Raw genomic sequence first — 19,169 nt, forward strand, 5'->3', positions numbered from 1 at the left:
AAATAAACTTGAGCGTGGTACTCTCCTGCATTAAACCCTTTGTGGTCCAGCCCACAGAAACAAACAGGCATACAAGGTGCTTCATCATCTGGCCCCAACATACCTTTGCCCAGTCTCATCTCCAGCCACTTGGAGACCTTCAGGCTTTGATGAACTGAGGCAATGAAAATGGGTACCTTCAGGCTTTGCCCTTTTTTGCTTTATCCATTAGCTCACAAAGCCCTATTAGTACAGGCTCCCAGGATGCCTTTGCTGATTCAATAAACATCACTCCCTCCCTCCCTCCCTCCCTCCTTCTAGTCTCCAGGACACCTGACATATCACGTCTTTTGCCATTGTTGATATGCATGCACGATACCTCCTCAACCAGAACGGGGACCTTGAAGGCAGGGACAGAACTGCCTTTATTTTTTGTATCACCTGCACCTGGCTCAGTGTCAGTCCATCTCAGAGTATGGCCTTAGTGGCTGTTAACTGAATCAAGAATAGCAAAATACTTATGAATAACAGGCTAAAGTTTAGAAGAATAAGTACACCTCATCAAAACAATGTAAAATGTGAAAGAAAAAATAATGAGGGAGTAGATAAGGAATAGGAAGAGGGAATGCCAAAACAGGGAGAAACTGAGTTTCCTTTTATGGAAGGAAAGGAAAATTCCTGTTTTTGCTTTAATAAAGAAAAAATGTTATTTTTAGCACTAAGAATTCGAAAGTTTGTTCACCTTTAAAATTTGTTTAAAAGTGGAAAGGAAAGAATATTCCATAAAACAAAAGGTATAACAGAAGAGATAAGAAATATAAAAATTAAGAAATAAATTATATATAGAAAACACAACAAATGCAAAATCAACCATAAATTAAAGAAGATAAATTCACGCATAAGTTATAGAATGTTCAAGACTGACTGAAGACAAAATCCAACAATATTTTGCTTGCAAGATATAATGAAGTTAGAAAATGTACCACAATCGTTAAACGAGAAATCTATAGACTGGAAAAAAGAATCAAGGACAAGCATTGCTTTAAGTATTGTCAAAAACAAACAAACAAACTCACAAAAACTAAACATGCAACTAAAATAATCTTGAGAAATAAATGACAAAAAAAAAAAAAAAGCCCAAATGGAACTTCTCTCCCCACTCTACCCGACAACCCCCCCACCGCCCCCCGCTTCTTTTAAAAGAAAAGAATCAGATATTTGAAAGCAGAAACCAAACTACTTTGGAAGGACCACAACAAATTGGCGGGAGGTGCTGCCTAAGAAAGGAGAACAGATTGCCTGAGGAACGGGAATGGGAAACTGACTTATCACTACCTCCTTTGGCACTTTTAAAGTTTATCTTTCAACTAAAAGTTTTCGTGAAGAAACGAAAAGTGATAGCACTGGTAAATTTAATTACAAAAAAAAAAAAGAAGAAATGCATGAAATTGGAAAAGCAGGACATTAAAAGAGGCAATAAAATTGTAGGGGAATACTATGTATGTGTCAATAAATTTGAATAAAACTAAACAGAAGGATTTCCTATTAAAAATGTAAAATTTTAACTTGGCAAAAATAAAATACCTAGCTAGACCAATATATTCAAAATAAAATCAAATAAGTACACATCCACAAAAACGAGTCTGATTATTAGTGAATCCTTTCAAACTCTCCAGAAACAAACAATTCACAGCATAAAAATCATGCCTAAAATTTAAGGTCAAGATATAGGTTACTAGTTTATTCTACCAACCAGATTCTAAAACTGGCTAAAGAAAATGCAAAGAGAGAAAACTATAGAAAAAGCTTACTCAGAATTCATGCTCAAAAATTTAAAAGAAATTAACAGTAAACAGAATCTAGGAATAGGTTTTTTTATAGTGTCATATTAACAGATGCCAAAAATTCATTTGTTAAAATCCAATTTAACAAAAATTCATTTGTTAAAATCCAATTTAACAAAAATTCATTTGTTAAAATCCAACATCTATTCTTAAAAATTCTAACACAAATAATAAAAATAATATACTTCCTTATACTTTTAAAGTATCCATTTAAATCTAAATGCCAGTATTATACTTTGAGGAAGAAGAAAGCCATGTAGCATTAAAAATAGGCACAAAATGAAGAAGCATTCTATCATCACTGTTAACTAATATAGTATCAGAAGTTCCTTCCAATACAAAATAACACGAAAATGAATAAAAAATACAAGTAAGGTAAAGGCACAGGCAAAAGTGCTCTTATATATAATTCCACTGTATACTTACAAACCCAGAAGAATCACTTAAATGGTTATGATGAGTTTAAAGCAGCCAGAGTCATCACGAATATAGTAAAATCAATAGTATTTCTAGTCTTCAAACTTGACCACAAATGAAAATCACCCAGGCAGCTTCTTAAAAGGTTGTTGCCTATACTTCACCCCAGAAAAACTGCCTGAGAATCTCAGGGATGAGGGGCGGGGAGGGGTAGGGTGGGACCAGGAATTAGTATTTTACAAAGCTTCTGATGTGATTCTAATGTATAGCCAAGTAGAGACACCACTACTATATGCTTAATTATCTAAATATAAAAAAATGCAATCCAAAAAGTATATCCATTTGTGATATTCACAAATGAGAAGAGAAAGACTGCCATAAGGTAACAGGAGTTCAAAAAAAGCAACCTAAAAGGGAATATAGTTAGCTACTGTGCAAATGTCACCATTCCACTGAGAGGAGAAGTTGCCCAAGTTATTGGAAGGGGACATGACCCATGGCCAGCAACAAAATGATGGCAGCAAAAGATAATTAGTCTCTGTCCAAGTGCTACTGTGATAGGAAGCATGCATGAGGATTTAATGGAGGCTGAGGTGGTATAGGATTACCTGCATACCTGGATAAGAGATAAATTCCTAGAAATGCAATTACGGAGTCAAATGGTATATAACTTTAAAAGTGAAACATCAATTTTAAAAGATCTTAAAGGTGAAACAAAATGCATGATGTGTAGACTACACAAAACATCATACTGGGTAGGTACGAGTGGAGTGGAAAGAATGAAGTAAGCTGAAGTTAGGCAAGATGGCTCAGTGTTGCCAGGTAGTAGGTACAGAGACTGACATAACAGAAAATTCCTGGTGACTCCAATTTGGCTTTGCCCTTCCTATTAACTTGCCCTGACAACAGAAACCTGGAGGAGGAGGAGGAGGGCAAGAACCATGTGGCTACATGGGAGTAGGCTTAAGTATGAAGATGAACATTAGAAAATGTGTGTACAAGTTTACTTGTAAATAAACTTGTCTTATGCCATTTTTAGCTTAGAGGATTGATGTACAAGGCCACTGAATTCTTTTTACTCAACCTGATGACTCAAAGGTAAAGAATGAGCAAGTTAGAATGTATCATATATCCAACAGTAGCCCTGCTGCAGTCCACCATGAGGCAGGATGTTCCAAAAGCTACACCTGTAGAAAAATTCCCCTGGGCTTGGTGACCCCAAGCTTGTGGAGAAGGAGTGATGTTGCCAAGTCTAAGCTGAGATGCTGTGCACAGAACATCCAGCACTATATACCACCAATGACTCTGACGCCATTTCCTCCCCTTCCTTTCCAAAAATTTCTACTCAGCATACTGAAGAAAGGCTCTTAACTTTATAATAAAAATAACATAATAGATTTCCTTTATTTAAAAAACTTTAACAACAAAAACTAAAAAAACCCAAACTCTCAGCTTCTGAGTGGCTGAATAACAGAACAAATTGAGTTCCCAACTCAAATAAATAAGTAAATAGAACTTTACTAGGGCACATCTATCTTATCGAGTGAAGGCTATGTCTATTTACATTGATTAGTTGCCAGTCTACTTTGTCTTCGGTATTAAATTTAGCTTTGAAAAATGCTTCCTATTCCTGAGGGCAGGGCTGCACATCTTGTAGAATATAGCTTAGGAAATTGATATTAAAACTAGCATTCTAGTTTTTCAAGTCAGTCATTCAATAAAGCAGAAGTATAAATTTTGCACCCAGTTGACCTTGTACTAAACCTGTACGTTACAGACTCAAAACACACATTCTTTTATAATATCTAGTAGTGGGCAACCTAAGAGACAACAGGTCTATCAAGTGATCTAATAAATTACCTAAACTGCATATTTAATACATATTTTTATATTTTTTTAAAAAAAGAACATCCAAAAAAGAATAATTTGATCAAAAAGCTCAGCAATAAAAACAGAGAGGAGAAAATAATGTTTAACAGCAAAGATGAAATATGGCTATAAAGGTAGGCATTGTATAGTTATGGTAACTGTTATGTTAAGAAACTTGGTAAAATTCAGAAGCATACTATTTACCTGGGAAACATACTTTTTCTTTACTTCATTGGTTTCTCTAGTTTCTCTCTTCACTTTATGCAGCCCTGTATGCATCTTTAAAGGTTCACTGCTGCTTCCGCAGGTTCAATTCAGTCCTATAAAAGAAGCAGCATATCATTACTTAATGAGAAAGAAGATAACATATATTCTAGAAAGCTGAGTTGTCCGATCTCATCAATCTCCTTTCCTAATTCATCTTCACCAGAATTACACACAAACGGAAAAACCAAGGAGGCAGGGGAGAGTACAAAGAGGTCATTAAAAAACAAACTAACAATGTTAAATTACTAAAAATGCTAGTAGAAGCTGAAAAATATAAATGGAAATAAGGCAAACTCAATTGTCTTTGGTAATAGATCAGAACAAGATGATTCATTAAACTCTTTAACATTCTTTCTACCAATGAGTTTCCATCGCGCCTAGCTAAGTTTGAGATGGCTTAGCAGAAATGATAAAAGTAACTGATGTGTAGCCTTACAGTTGCAAGGATGTACACCACTAAGGATGTGCTAGTTTCTGATGCTCTTCCATCCAAAGCCCTGGGGATTTCCTGGCATGGATTCTAGAGGTACCAAAAATGGTCTAGGCTGTGAGTTCCAGGCCAAGGAACTATGTTATTTTCATCTTTGTCTCTGACCCTTACCTCTGTGTTGTCCCCTTCTGCCCAGTGCCAATGATAGGTACACAGTAACTTCTTGTGCATGAATGAGCCAATAACTGTGTTTTCAACAAACCACCAGAGATGCTTCATATGATCTTAAAATTACTTGTGAAACAGTTGAAAACCCACTGCTTTTGAGACCTTCTTTCTCAAAGCATTCTCTTTGGTTGAGATGTCCATTAGCAGTAAAAAGGCCCTTAAGAGGGCGTACCAGAGGGTATCAGAACTTCAAACAGAACAGTACAGTGTACACTGAAAGGGCCAGGACTATGAGTACCTGTGAATGCAAACAAGTTGGCCCCTCAAAGGCACCCCTCACCAAAGTAGCTCCTAGTTACCTTTAACCACCATTCCTACACACAGCCAGCTTTGACAGTCAGGCCCTGTCCTAACAACTTTAACTTCGTGAACTAATTCAATCTTTATTGAATGACCCCTATTGAATTACCTTTATTGACTTACCTTTATTGAGGTAGATTATGTTATTCTAATTGCCCAGGTAAGGAAACTAAAACACAGAAAGTTTAAGTAAATCATTCAAGGAAATGCATTAAGCTGCTGTTTATATAGGCAGGGCAGCAGTCCCCAAACTTTCTGGCACCAGGGACCGGTGCCCCCATGAGAGTCTAACGCCTGATGATCTGAGGTGGAGCTGAGGCAGAGACGCTAGCGCTGGGGAGCGGCTGCAAATACAGATGAAGCTTCACTCGCTGCTCACCTTCTGCTGTCCGGCCCCGGTTCCTAACAGGCCATGGACCGGTACTAGTCCACAGCCTGGGAGTTGGGGACCCCTGTGCAGGGGTTCCTGGGCAAATATAATCTCATAGTAAGCTTCGGTCTCATCCATCTATTCCACTTTCTTCCACTGCTGTCATGTATAGTAAGCTCAATGTCTAGTTAAATAAGCTCTTGCTGGAAATTTTTCCTAATTACTGAATTCCTAATTTACTGAAAAACTTAACTTTTAATTTTCTACAACTTAAAAACTGACCTTTTCTTATTTTAAAAAATTAAACAGGTACAGCCACTATGGAAAACAGTCTGGAGGTTTCTCAAAAAATTAAAAATGGATATACCTTTTGACTCAGCAATTGTACTTCTGGGTATTTATCCAAAGAAAATCAAAACAATAATTCATAAAGATCTATGTACCCCTATGTTCATGGCAGCACTATTTACAATAGCCAAGATATGGAAGCAACCTAAATGCTCATCAAGGGACAATTAGATAAAGAAGTTATGGTTCATATATACAATGGAATATTACTCAACCATTAAAAAAATGAAATCCTACCATTTGCAATGACATGGATGGACTTAGAGATTATTATGCTTGAGTTAAATAAGAGAAAAATACTGTAAGATTTCACTTACATGCAGAATCTAAGGAATAAAAAGAACAAACTAACCAAAAACAGACTCACAAATATAGAGAACAATCTGGTGTTGGCCAGAGGGGAAGGGGTTAGGGCACAGGGAGAAAGGGGCGAAGGGTTAAAGTAGTACAAATTAAAAGCTGATAGGCGGTCACAGGGATGGGAGCACGGCACAGGGAATGCAATCAGCATTAACGTACCGGCTAGGTGTAGAACCAGAGGAGAGAAAGAGCAATCAGGGGAATCGTTTCATAAACTATATAAATGTCTAACCAATGTACTGTATACTTGAAACTAACACTAAAATAAAATTTTAAAAAGATAAAAAAAAATTTAAGCAGTATACATCACAAAAAAGAAATCTTAATTTTACAGAGGTCGGAAGCAGTAATTATTTTCAGCTGAATACTTACATTTGCCCACTACTTCAGCTTATTATATTTATTCCAGATATTTTGCTATGCTTAACAGATTCTTTCTAACTTTAACATCACAAAACCTTCGCTCAAGCAAGGCATTTATTCTTTTACTTTCTAGTTTGGTTGATTTTGACATGATGCTAATGATGCCAAAAACAGTGGGTTCAATCCACTACAATCCGTTAGCTTTGTTTGCTTCATGTCAACAAACTCTTAGCCTGGATAACATATTTTGGGTTATAAGAGGAACCAGGTGGGAGTGTGCAAGACGAACTAGCATAAATAACACCCGCTGGAGAAATAAGTCCACATATAACACAGGGGCAGAACAACCGTGAGGCAGAAGCATTGACTTCATTCGTAAAGAAAAGCTTCATGATCGCTGGCAAAGCACTTTTACCTTTCTGAAACTGTTCTCAGTCTCAGATCTTTTGCCAGAATCTAAAGTCTCTCCTTCAAAAAACAAAACAGGTGTTAAGATAAAAATAAAAAACTAAAGTTTTTAGCTTTTGCAAAAACTCTGCTTGACTGATCGGAAAAGAGAATCTTCTTATTCCTGATACCAATTCCACTGACAATAAAAAGCACTTTGATGTTTTTAGAAAGTGATACAAAAGTCTCCAGAAAAACATCAGAAAAATCTTACTGCAACTCCATATGTATATCTTAGATTCTTTAAACATTTACTCTTAATTTTTCATAATACCAAAAGCAGCTCTATTTCCAAATAATATGAAGTTATTTTAAAGTCTTCTTCAAATTAAATAAAGAATCCAACCAATATCAGTCTAGATCACATTTTAAAACAACCCAGGGCTCATTCAGGGTAGAAGTTTTACCGGCTTCCACAAATAAAAATGAAAAAGCAAAACTATATTCCTTAACTGTTACTTTAGAAAGACACCCACCTCGGAACATCCATCTTTGACTTTTCCTGCCCAAAGGTGGAAAGAACTTTCCCAATGTACTAATGTTACAAAGCACGTGGGTTCCAACAGTCACAAGGTAACTATGACAGCAAAGCCACAGTTACTTGTGAGATCACAAAAACTATATGATGTAATTTTTAATTGAGGTGAAATTTGCATCACATGAAATCAACCATTTTAAAGTATACAGTCCAGTGGCATTTAGTATATTCACAATGTTGTGCAACTGTCACCTCTACCTAGTTCCAAAAGGTTTTAGTCACCCCAAAATGAAACCTTAACCTCATTAAGCAGTCACTACCATTCCCCCTGCTCCAACCCCTGGCAAATGCTAATGTGCTTTATTGTCTCTATGGATTTACTTTTCTAGATATTTTGTACAAAAGTAATCACTCAATATGTGACCTTTCATGTCTACCTTCTTTTACTTAGCATGATGTTTTAAGGTTCTTCTACATTGTAGCAAGTATCAGTACTTCATTCCTTTTATGGCTGAAAAATATTCCATTGTATGGATATGCCACATTTCATTCATCCGTTTTATCCATTGAAGGACATTTGGGCTGTTTCCACCTTTTGGTAACTGTGACTAGTGCAGCTATGAACATTTGTGTACAAGTATTTGTTTGAATACCTGTCTTTGATTATTTTTGGCATAGACCTAGAAGTAGAATTGCTGCATCAGATTGTAGTTAACTTTTTGAGGAATTACCAAACTGTTTTCCACAGTGGCTACACCATTTTACATTTTACCAGTGAAGCATGAGGGTTCCAATTTTTCTACATCCTCATCAATACTTCTTGTTTTCTGTTTGAGCTTTTAAAAATTATAGCCATCTTTGTGGGTGTGAAATAGTATTGTTGCATTGTGGTTCTAATTTGCATTTCCGTAATGACCAATGATGTTGAACATCTTTTCTTATGTTTGTTGACCATTTGTAAATCTTCTGTGGAGAAATGTCCAATCAAGTCCTTGCCCATATTTTAATTGGATTGTTTGCCTTTTGTTGTTGAGTTATAAGTTTTTTAAAAATACATTATCAATACTGGGCCCTTATCAGATTTGAAAATCATTTTTTCCCATTCTGTAGATTATCTTTTACTTTCTTAATAGCGTCCTTTGATGCACAAAAGTATTAAACCTTGATGAAGTCAAATTTATCTTTTGCTTTTGTTGCTTGTGCTTTTGATGTCATTTCTAAGAATCCACTACCAAATCCAAGGTCATGAATATTTAGTCTTTTGTTTTCTAAGAGTTTTGGCTCTTACAATTAGGTCTTTGATCCATTTTGAGTTAATTTTACTTTATGGTGGAAAGTTGGGATCTAACTCTATCTTTTTGCATGTGGATATCCAGTTGTCCCAGAAACATTTGTTGAAAAAATTGTCCTTTCCCCCATTGAACGGTTTTGGCATCCTTGTCAAAAATCAATTGACTATAGATGTATGGGTTTATTTCTGGACTCTCAATTCCAGTCCATTGATCCATATGTCTATCCATATGCCAGTACCACACTGTTTTGATTATTATAGCTTTTTGAAATTGGGAAACATGAGTCCTCCAGCTTTACCTTAATTTTTCAAGATTGTTTTGACTATTCAGAATCTCTTACAATTTCACATGAATTTTAGGATCAACTTTTCCATTTCTGCAAAAGAGGCTGCCAGGATTTTGGTAGAGATTGCACTGAATCTGTATATCACTTTGGGTAGTACAGCCAACTTTATAATATCAAGTCTTCCAAACTATGAACATGGGGTATCTTTCCATTCCATGGTGTAATTTTGCTACCTTAAAATGTCATTGATAAGGTAATGCAATAACTTCCTTTAAGTATCTGTATCTCTATGGTAATTTACAAACACCATGGAGTAATTCACAAATGAGAAGTTTACACTTGCCATGGAGAGACCAATATTTATATTCCAGAGAAGGAGTGTCAGAGAAAGAGTGTCAGTTATTCAGGGTCTTACTCTCTGCTTTAATCTATGGAAAAAGCTAGAACTTAAGGGTTTTCATTTCCCTGATTTATAGTTAATTTTCATCGTCTTCATTTCCTAGCAGAAGAACTGATATTCTGAGCCTTATATGTTCACTGATAAGAGTAAGTTGTTTAACAGAGTTCATAGAATGGTATCATGAAGTCTCTTTCATATGTTCAAATCCACCCAAAATTGACTATGAAACACTAGCTACTTTCCCAAAGACTGCTCAAACATGCTTGTTAGTGTTAGCTCAAAGCATCAAGTGTAATTGGAAGGGAGAAAAGTAAGACTTTAAAAGTCTTTCTCTGTAAGTTTTTTGCTAAAGTCTATGAGAAAACAATCGTTTGAAGTTATAAATGTAACGGGCTAGACGTGATCTGTTCTTTGTTCTCACATCAAAATTAGAACTGAAAACATCATAGTAACCAAGGAAAAATAACTGCGGCTTTTTCTAAGACCAGCAATTTCAAGGAAATTATATATTTCCCAAAACTAAAAGTCATTTTAAGACCAGTAGATTATTAGTCTGAGGGGCAGTGATTGCTTCAGTTCCCATGTTTGGTGTCAACTTTTCAAAGCTCCAGTTCATAACTCCTGTCAACTTATGGGTCACATGAGACTCATGGTCCAAGGTGATCCGGTAATACCAAAAAGCATTTTAAGAATCAAACTACTTATAAATAACTTTAATCAGAAAATACCATCTGGTGTTAAAATAAACAACTAACAATAAACTCCTGGGAAAAAGAAATTCATTTCCATATATTTTGTCACCTATAATGAAACCAAAGGCAATAAAAATATCTTCTGGCAAGTGCTCAGGGTCAGTGCCTTGGCAGGGAAAGTTAGCTAATGCAAAGTTAGAAGGTCTGATGTTTGTTTTGCTTTTTAACCAGTTTGTTGACGAGGGCAAGGAAAAAGAAGGCATGGAAAAAAATAGACCTGGGCAATAAAAGGGGGCCAGAAAATAAGCAGGTAAGAACCTGACACAATGAGGTAACAGACAAAAACAGTCCAGGGAAGGGAAAAGCTGGCCTAGGATGTACTTGGAGTGGATTGTTTGCTGGCTGTGTCTGCCACTGAGCATAAGAGATCCTTTTAGTACAGTTATCAGCAAAGCTGGTCAGTGTAACATCCGTAGTAGACTCACATTCATGGCATGAGTTTTGCCATAAATTCTTCTAGAACTGGAAAGCCCTTATAACATGGCAGGTAGAGAGGGCACCCTTTCCTATGGTCCTGCCACTGCCTAATGTGGGCCTTGTTTCCAGGGTCCACCCAATTTCCCATCCTCTATGAGTGTTTACAACAAGTTAAATGAATATCTAACTGTACGTCTCCCTCCACACTTCCTCAGCTCTATCTGCACGCAATTAATCTGAACTGTGTCAAGATTCAGAGGAAAGGGAGGATAAAGGGGCAGTCTTGGGTTAAAGGCCATAGTCTTCTTGGCTGGGGGTGGCACAGAGGGAAATGCACTCTACATGGAATGAGATGGGCTGGGAGGAGTGTGCTGTACCCCATTCTGTAACAGAGAGACATCCTGGGCCTCTCAAACCCAAAACTCATAATTCCTGCTCCTGGGTAATAAGGCACTGAATACTTGAAGATATAATAGCCACTTGAGTCTAGGGGGAGCTTTTTCCCAGTTATCAAATTATGTGCCCTAAGAGGCTGTGGGTTTTTTTATGTAGCCTGTCCTAGAAGAGCAGCCAGGGGCCACAGGGCAAGTGCTTCGAGTCATCCCAGCACTTCTTACCCCAGAAGCCCCTGCAGAAGGGAGCCCAAATGGGCACTCAGGTGACACATGCTGCAGGGCCAGCTGAGGTGAGGAAGTGCCCACCCCGCTCGTGTCTCTGTGTCTGTCTCTGTCTGTCTCTGTCTGTCTCTCTCTCTCTCTTTTTATTTTCTGTAAAAGGAGCTTTCAGTTCATATGCAGGTCTGTCGCTCTGTGCCCAGGAGCTGAACTCCTGATGTCTCTGTTTTGGACTTGGCGGGCCCAGTTTAGCTTTGTTCTCTGCTCCCTCTGTGGTGGTCTTAGTTACAAGCTCCTGAAAACAAGCCTTTAACTGTGGGCAAATGCCTGATTTGCAAGTACTGCTAGACAAGAAATGAGGAGCAGGGTGGCACGCTGTGGTATGTAACATTGCTCCAAACTGACCATCCCTGATTTTAAAATGGTCCAAATCTGGACACATCCTACACATGAGAACGGACAAACAAATAGTGGTATTCGTACAATGGGACATCACTCAGCAGTTAAAAAGTTTCTGATAAAAACAATATGGATGAATCTCAAAATCACATTGAGCAAAAGAAGCTAGATATAAAATACATGATTCTGTTTACATGAAGTTCTAGAAAAAATAAAATTAATCTACGGTGGTAAAAATCAGAATAGATATTACCTTCGGATGGTGAAGACTGACAAGAAGGGAGCATAAGGGAACTTTACTGGAGTGACAAAAATGTTTCTATATTAATTGGTGTGATATTTACATGGGTATAAACATTCGTTAAAATCTATTGAACTATACATTTAAAATTGCACATTTTGCTATATGTAAATTATATCTTAATTTTAGAAATAAAAAAGTTTAAAAGTGGTAAAAAGACAGTTTTCCATCATGATGAACCTATGTGTCTAACATTTTGAGAAAGAGGCAAGATATCTGAAGTCCTCAAATATACTTCTGTCGACAAAACAAAGATAAATCTCTTTAAAGCAGTGCAAAATTTATATCAATGTATTCATTTAATAAGACCGAATTATATAAAGAATTCCCTCAATTTTCTCTTACTCTAACATACAAGTTAAATATTTTAAGCATGTTTTAAGGGTAGAAAGTAGAGTATAGAGGACAGAAAAAGTAATTTGGTATTTTTTAATGCGTGAAAAAATTTCCCATGATCTTGAGTGATACACATTCACTATGGGAAACTGGGATATGCAGAAGAGCAGATAATACTATAGGGGGAGAAAACTCACATAATCCAAATCATAAGCATAAAAAAAATTAAAAGACATTTGAAAAATATCCACTACCCAGAGAAAAGTGCTGATAACATTCTGATATACACACATGTACACACACAATTTTAACCAAATTGAGATCATAGTGCATCTATTGTTACTTTTTTCTCACTTAAATATATGTAACAAACATTTTCCATGTTATTGAGCATTCTTTGCATTTTTTATTATTACTAAGGTTAAATATGTTCATGTAATATTGGCCATTCTTATTTCTCTGTGAGACAAGCGGGCAATTTAAAAATATTGATTTTTTTTCCTGATTATAATATACTGCAGAAATGTAGAAAATACAAAAGACTATATGGTTTTGCGGGGGAGGGGAGAACTCACATAATCCAGTTCATAAAAAATTAATCACTACTGTTAATTTTTACTTTTCTTTACACATTTTTCTTATGGAATTAATATTCTGGATAAATCTGTTTTGCTATATGTCTTTTTTCACTTAGCACCTTTAAAAACTACATGAGGAATTCTGGGGGGAGAAAAGGGGGGGCCATCACCACCGAATGATGGCAGTACTAACCATGCAAAGGAACCTTCAACTTGAACTAAGCAAAAGAAAGACTTCTAAAAACATGAATGTTCCCAAGAGAACCTTGGGGGAAAACCTACCCAAATTCAGAGACAATGGAAGCTGGATATGGAAGTGGAAGTGGGCCAAGAATTGTCAGGAGGATAATTAAAGATCTGGGGGACAGCTGCCTCTTCAGTGTTCTGAGAAAGGCTGATCTGTAAGAACAGCTCGCTATAATAAAGTGGGAGATCAGCAGTAGGGACCACTCACATAAGTGCCAAGACTAGAGGATGAAGAAATAGCATCACAAACACCAAGGCACTCACCCATCCAGACCGTGGAGGGCTATCCCCACAACTTACCAGGACCAGGGCTCCTGCACTCTGAATTTATATTCCTGGAAAAACATTCCTACTTGTGCTGAGGAAATCCACTACCACATGACCAAGATTCTCAACCCAGGTTGCACGTCAGAATCATCTGGGGAGCTTTAAAAAATTACCAGTTGACATACAAATAGCCAATAGGTACATGAAAAGATGCTCGACATCATTAATCATTAGGAAAATGCAAATTGAAAATATCACCTCACACCTGTTGGAATGGCTATTATCAAAAAACAAGAAATAACAAAGATTGGTGAGGATGTGGGGAAAAGGTAAGCTTTGTGCACTGTTGGTGAGAATGTAAATTTGTGCAGCCGCAATGGAAACCAATATAGAGGTTCCTCAAAAAATTAAAAATAGAACTACCATATGATCCAGCAATTCCACTTCTGAATATTTATCCAAAGAAAATGAAAACACTACCTCAAAAAGATATATGCATCCCTATATGCAGCATTACTGACAATAATCAAGATATGGAAACAACCTAAGTGTTTAAGGATAAAGAAAATATAAAAATATAAAAATATCACATTTTTATATTTTCTTTATCCTTAAACGCTTAGGTGATGTGTGTGTGTGTGTGTGTGTGTGCGCGCGCGCGCGCAATGGAATATTATTCAGCCATAAAAAAGAATGAAATCTTGCCATCTGCAACAATGTGGATAGACCTTGAAGTGAAATAGGTCAGACAGAGAAAGACAATGCTAAGTGAAATAGGTCAGACAGAGAAAGACAAACACTGTATGATCTCACTTACATGTGGAATCTAAAAACAAACAAACAAACAAACAAACAAGCTCATAGATACAGAGAACAGACTGGTGGTTGCCAGAGGCAGGGGGGTGGGGATGATTAAAATGGATGACAGGTCAAAAGGTACAAACTTGTAGTTATAAAATAAATAAGTCACAGGAATGTAATGTACAGCATGGAGCTAATAGTTAATAACACCGCACTGCATATTTGAAAGTTGCTAAGAGAGTACATCTTAAAAGCCCTCACTGCAAAAAACGACTTTATAACTACGGGTGGACTTACTGTAGTGATAGTTTTGCAATATATACAAATATCAAATAATATGCTGTATACCTGAAACTAATAATGTTTTTATGTCAACTATACCTCAATAAAAAATAAAAATAAAACTGGATTGTAGTAAAAATAAAATAAAAAATTTAAATACCAATTACCTGTGCCCTACCCCAATCCGACTGAATCAGCATTTATAGAGGGAATAGGGAGCTAGTATTTCAATGCTCCCCAGATATTTTAATGCACCCTTAGGACTGAAAACCACTGCTCTGGACCCTCACTGAACTGAAAACCAGCTATGAATAAAACACTAAGAAAAACCATGTTTTGAAAAATGACCCCAAATTGAACAGAGGAACCAAACCCAGAAGAAACAGGGTTAACAAAGGAAATAATTTTAGTATTCTCTGAAAGAATACTGAAATCTTAGTATTCTTAGTAAAATTCAAAGATTATGAAGATACTAAGGATAGAGGAAAGCAACACTGAAAGTTACTAGTGGGGAATAAAAACACAAAATTACAAAATTATTTTTTAAATCTCTCAACAGAGGTCTGAAAAGCAAAAGGAACATGACAAAACATACAAATAGTCATCTGGAAAACTGAACTGATAAATTCTCCCAAATCAAGAGATAGGAAATATGAGGGGGGAAAGGAGGACAATTTAGATAATCCAGTATATGTCAAATATCTATCTAATTCTTTTAAAGGGAGAGGAAGAAATTACCAAATAATGGGACCAAATTTCTCTGAGTTCAAGAGGGACCCGAGTACTAGGCTGACGGGTCTGCCAATGGTTTACAACAATATTTTTAAAAGAAACATCTAAATACAACTTGGCGAAATTTTGAAATTGCAAAAATAGAGACTATTGCCACTAAGGTGGAGGAGGATGGCAGGAGCTCTAACCATAACAAAAGGAAAACTGGATTTACACCAGATATGAAGCAGTTCCCACAAAGATTTCAAGGGAAAATCATTTTAAACTTAGAATCCCATCTTCTCCTATACTATCATTTAAGTATGAAGGCGAAATAAAGATATTTTGGGGTATGCAAGAGCTCCATGAAGTTCACCATCCATGCATTTTGGAGGGAGAGAGGAGACTCAAAGTTATACTGTAGCAAAACTGAATCTGAATTTAAGAAATTGAAGTCAATTTCGGATACAGTGTTGAAGAAGCAGTGTTGATTAACGAATGAGTAAAGCTTATAGTTAAATCTGGACAATTACTGAGCAAATAAAATGTGAAGTGCAATGCGACTGCTAATAAGAATTCTTGAAAGAACAGGCATAATGTAGAAAATTAATCAAAAACTTGAGAAAAAAATCTGGGAACCAAAGGAGTAGGAAAAAAGAAGCAAAGATTTAAAGTCTTTTCTTATGTGTGGAAGAAACATAGGAGCTATTTCGATTTTGCTGCCTACAGAGAAAGCTTGGTTCAAAGAAAAGGACGACCTGCTCGAGGAACTGGATGCATGCGCTGAATGGAGGTGAAAGGGCTCAAGATGGAATTAATCCAAAGCATGTCACACTTGGTCTTGTAGACCCTGATAGGGAATTTAATTTTCATCCTAAGTGCAATGCGAAGCCATTTAAGAGTTTTAAGCGGAGGAGTAAATCCAGATTTGATTTATGTTTCCAAAAAGATCACTCTGGCTGAAGTATAGAATGCATGGGAGAAAGGCAAAAGTGGAAGCCAAAAGAGAAGCAGAGGACTCCTGTAGAAATCCCAGACAGCGGTGACTGTGGCCTGCATTAGGGCGCTGGCAGTGGAAATGGGTTTTCTGTGTTGGAGGCAGCAGGCCTTCTGGTGGAGTGGATGTGAGGGACGGAGCTGTTAAGGATGACTTTCAGGCTGCTGACTAACAACTAAGCCCGTGAAGGTACGGTTTTACCAAGATGCAGAAGACCAGAGACCAGCAAGTCATCAAAGAAATACTCAACACTCTTTCTCTGCTTTTGCTCTGGACTAATTTTTCATTTAAATTCTAAATCCTGTGACATGCTGCCAACACCAAGTGCAATCACATAAATGCCAATGATTTTCTACACTTGGAAATGAGATCTCCTCCCACCCACCTGCATTTGTCCAGCTGCAGTATAGCTTCCCAAAGTCCATAATGTGGAGCTTCAGCCATCCACTAACTATGCAGTTGAATGACTTCCTACAAAAGCAAGGTTGCCCACCAATAAGGGTGCAGGCAAGCACATGTGGACAGGCACTCACAGAACATTAATATAACTTATCCGTGGTCACTGTGAATCAAAAACATGAGGAATCGCATTCTCCGATCTCCAATCTACTCTCTGTTCAGAACACAGTGTCTCTTAGGAACAGTACATGGAAAGTCACAAAAAATAAAGTCTTGAGTGTGAAAAGGGTGAGGAAAGAGGTAAAAGGGACAAACTTTACTCTCTATACTTGTGTATATTTTGACTGTTCCAAGTATATATGTTTGTGTATTCCTTACACAATTCTAAAAAGAAAAAAAAGGTTATTACAAAAAATCTCCACTTCTCAAAACTTTGTAATAAAGAGTTCCCCCAAAGAAATGAGAAAATTGTATTTGCTTCATAATGTTAGGATTATTGAATAAGGAATGCTTATTATGTAATTACTTTAAAAGGAATATAGCTGTTGATCAAATAAATGAATTCATAAACTTTTATTTGGTACTAACAAGGTGCCAAGAATCATGCCATCCTAGACTTTCCCGCTCTCAGACCACTTGCTCTCCCTTGATGACCAATTCTGCTCCCATTGCTTCAAGTTCCATCTTACATGCCAACAATCTCCAAAGCCAGCTTTCTCTCAACCACAGAGCCAGCTGCCCTCTGGATATCTGTTTTCGGATGGCCCACTTCCTCCCAAGCTCAACATGTTCCAAACCAGAACCATCTCCCTCAGACCTGATTCATTTCCTTTATTTCATGTTTGATTGCAACTTTAGAGCCACTCATTCATACACTTGAAATCATCCCTTTTACCTAGAATAGGGAATGGCACACAAAAGACACTTAACGAATATTTGCTAAATAAATACATGGTTAAAATTATATGCTCTAATGTTAATTACTAATTTAGAAAGCTAAAAAGATCTCGGTATGTTTCCCCAGCCAGTTCCAAAGTTTACTGGAAGGGTGACAACTGGAGATCCATAGGCATAAAAAGTGGACAGCAGAAGACAAGTCTTAGCTGATCAGAATGATATTTGGAAAAAAAATAAAATTGTACCTACACGTAGGGCCCAAAAAGTAACTACCACTCCTGTCTTCTAACAAATTCTCACCTTTATATTATATGCCCATGACCCCTGGTCTACAGTTAAACATTCTCCATCACCAGAGATGTTGGGCATAGGATGAGGGCATATTTGAACTCTAAGGGCAGACTATCCTAAATTATCTTTAAAGCTCCTTTGAATTTCAGGACTCTGTAATTTTATTTACCTGTAGGTACTTTGTCATTATTTAACATAAAAGTGTTAAATTGAATGGACACAAATATTTGCAAAGTTTCAAGAGGAAATCAACACACTTTTATACATGCTAAATAATGGAACCTAACAAATATTATTGAATGTATAACCACTTGTGAATGATAATTTAGTTTCAATTGTATTGTTCAATGTAACTGTGCTTCCTATTTCAAGTTCATGAATTACTCCAAAGTCATAGTCAAACAAAGAGAAAATAAAGGAGGTCGTTGTTTTATTCCAAATTTGAATTTACAGGGCCAATTACATCATTGCACTGGATACAGATTGGTGTCTCCCTCGGTACATCTCCTTTTATTCGTAAAGAAGACATCTGTCTTCATTTGGGTAACACATCAAGGATATGATCTCGTACCAGTAACAGTACTGGACATATCTATAAAACATTCCAAAATTTGTGTTTTTCCTTTCAGCAGTTTTAACAATGTTATTTAGTACTGTCACATTTTTGATACAATCTAAGTTGCTTATAAAAGCTTTTGACCCTTAGATTACAAATACCACAGGGAAAAGATCCTTACTTGTTCACTGCTATTTTCCTAGTGCATAGCGGTATATCTGACAAATAGCAGGTGGTCAGTAAAAGTTTGTTGAATAAATAAACCACTAAATTTAATTATGTACATATTCATCTCTATCCTAGGTGTAATTTTATCAAAAACACATCTATAGACTAAAAACTAGTAATAAGTCCAACACGTTCTGAGCAAAGGCGACAATGAAATAAGAGCGTTTCAAGATGACCAGTTTGAAAGGAGAGCGCTCATATGTTTGACAAAGTTCTGTTATGGGGTTGTTGGGAGATCGGTTAAATCTGTAGTCACACTCTGTTATCAAGCTACTGAACTCCACAGACTTCCTTTAAAAAGACTGTAAATCTAAAAAGAAGGGACAGATAAATAACAGTTTGCTTTATTGAATGCCGACTATGTAACAAGTACTGGCTTGGCACCTTACACATTAATTTCATGTAATCCTCACAAACAC

At 36.6% G+C, this 19,169-nt stretch overlaps 1 protein-coding gene across 3 annotated transcripts in view; it reads right to left on the minus strand.

The window, feature by feature from the left end:
- ZHX3 (zinc fingers and homeoboxes 3) overlaps nucleotides 1–19,169 on the minus strand; it is a 107,370-nt gene that overhangs the window by 60,703 nt on the left and 27,498 nt on the right. For all 3 annotated transcript variants that reach the window (XR_002781930.1, XR_002781929.1, XM_011366612.2), the window contains exon 2: nucleotides 4,314–4,429. The gene's annotated coding sequence lies outside the window, so the exon portion shown is untranslated. The remainder of the gene's footprint in view (nucleotides 1–4,313; nucleotides 4,430–19,169) is intronic.

Source organism: Pteropus vampyrus, unplaced genomic scaffold (assembly GCF_000151845.1).
Source record: "Pteropus vampyrus isolate Shadow unplaced genomic scaffold, Pvam_2.0 Scaffold125, whole genome shotgun sequence".
In the NCBI taxonomy this organism is placed as follows: domain Eukaryota; kingdom Metazoa; phylum Chordata; class Mammalia; order Chiroptera; family Pteropodidae; genus Pteropus; species Pteropus vampyrus.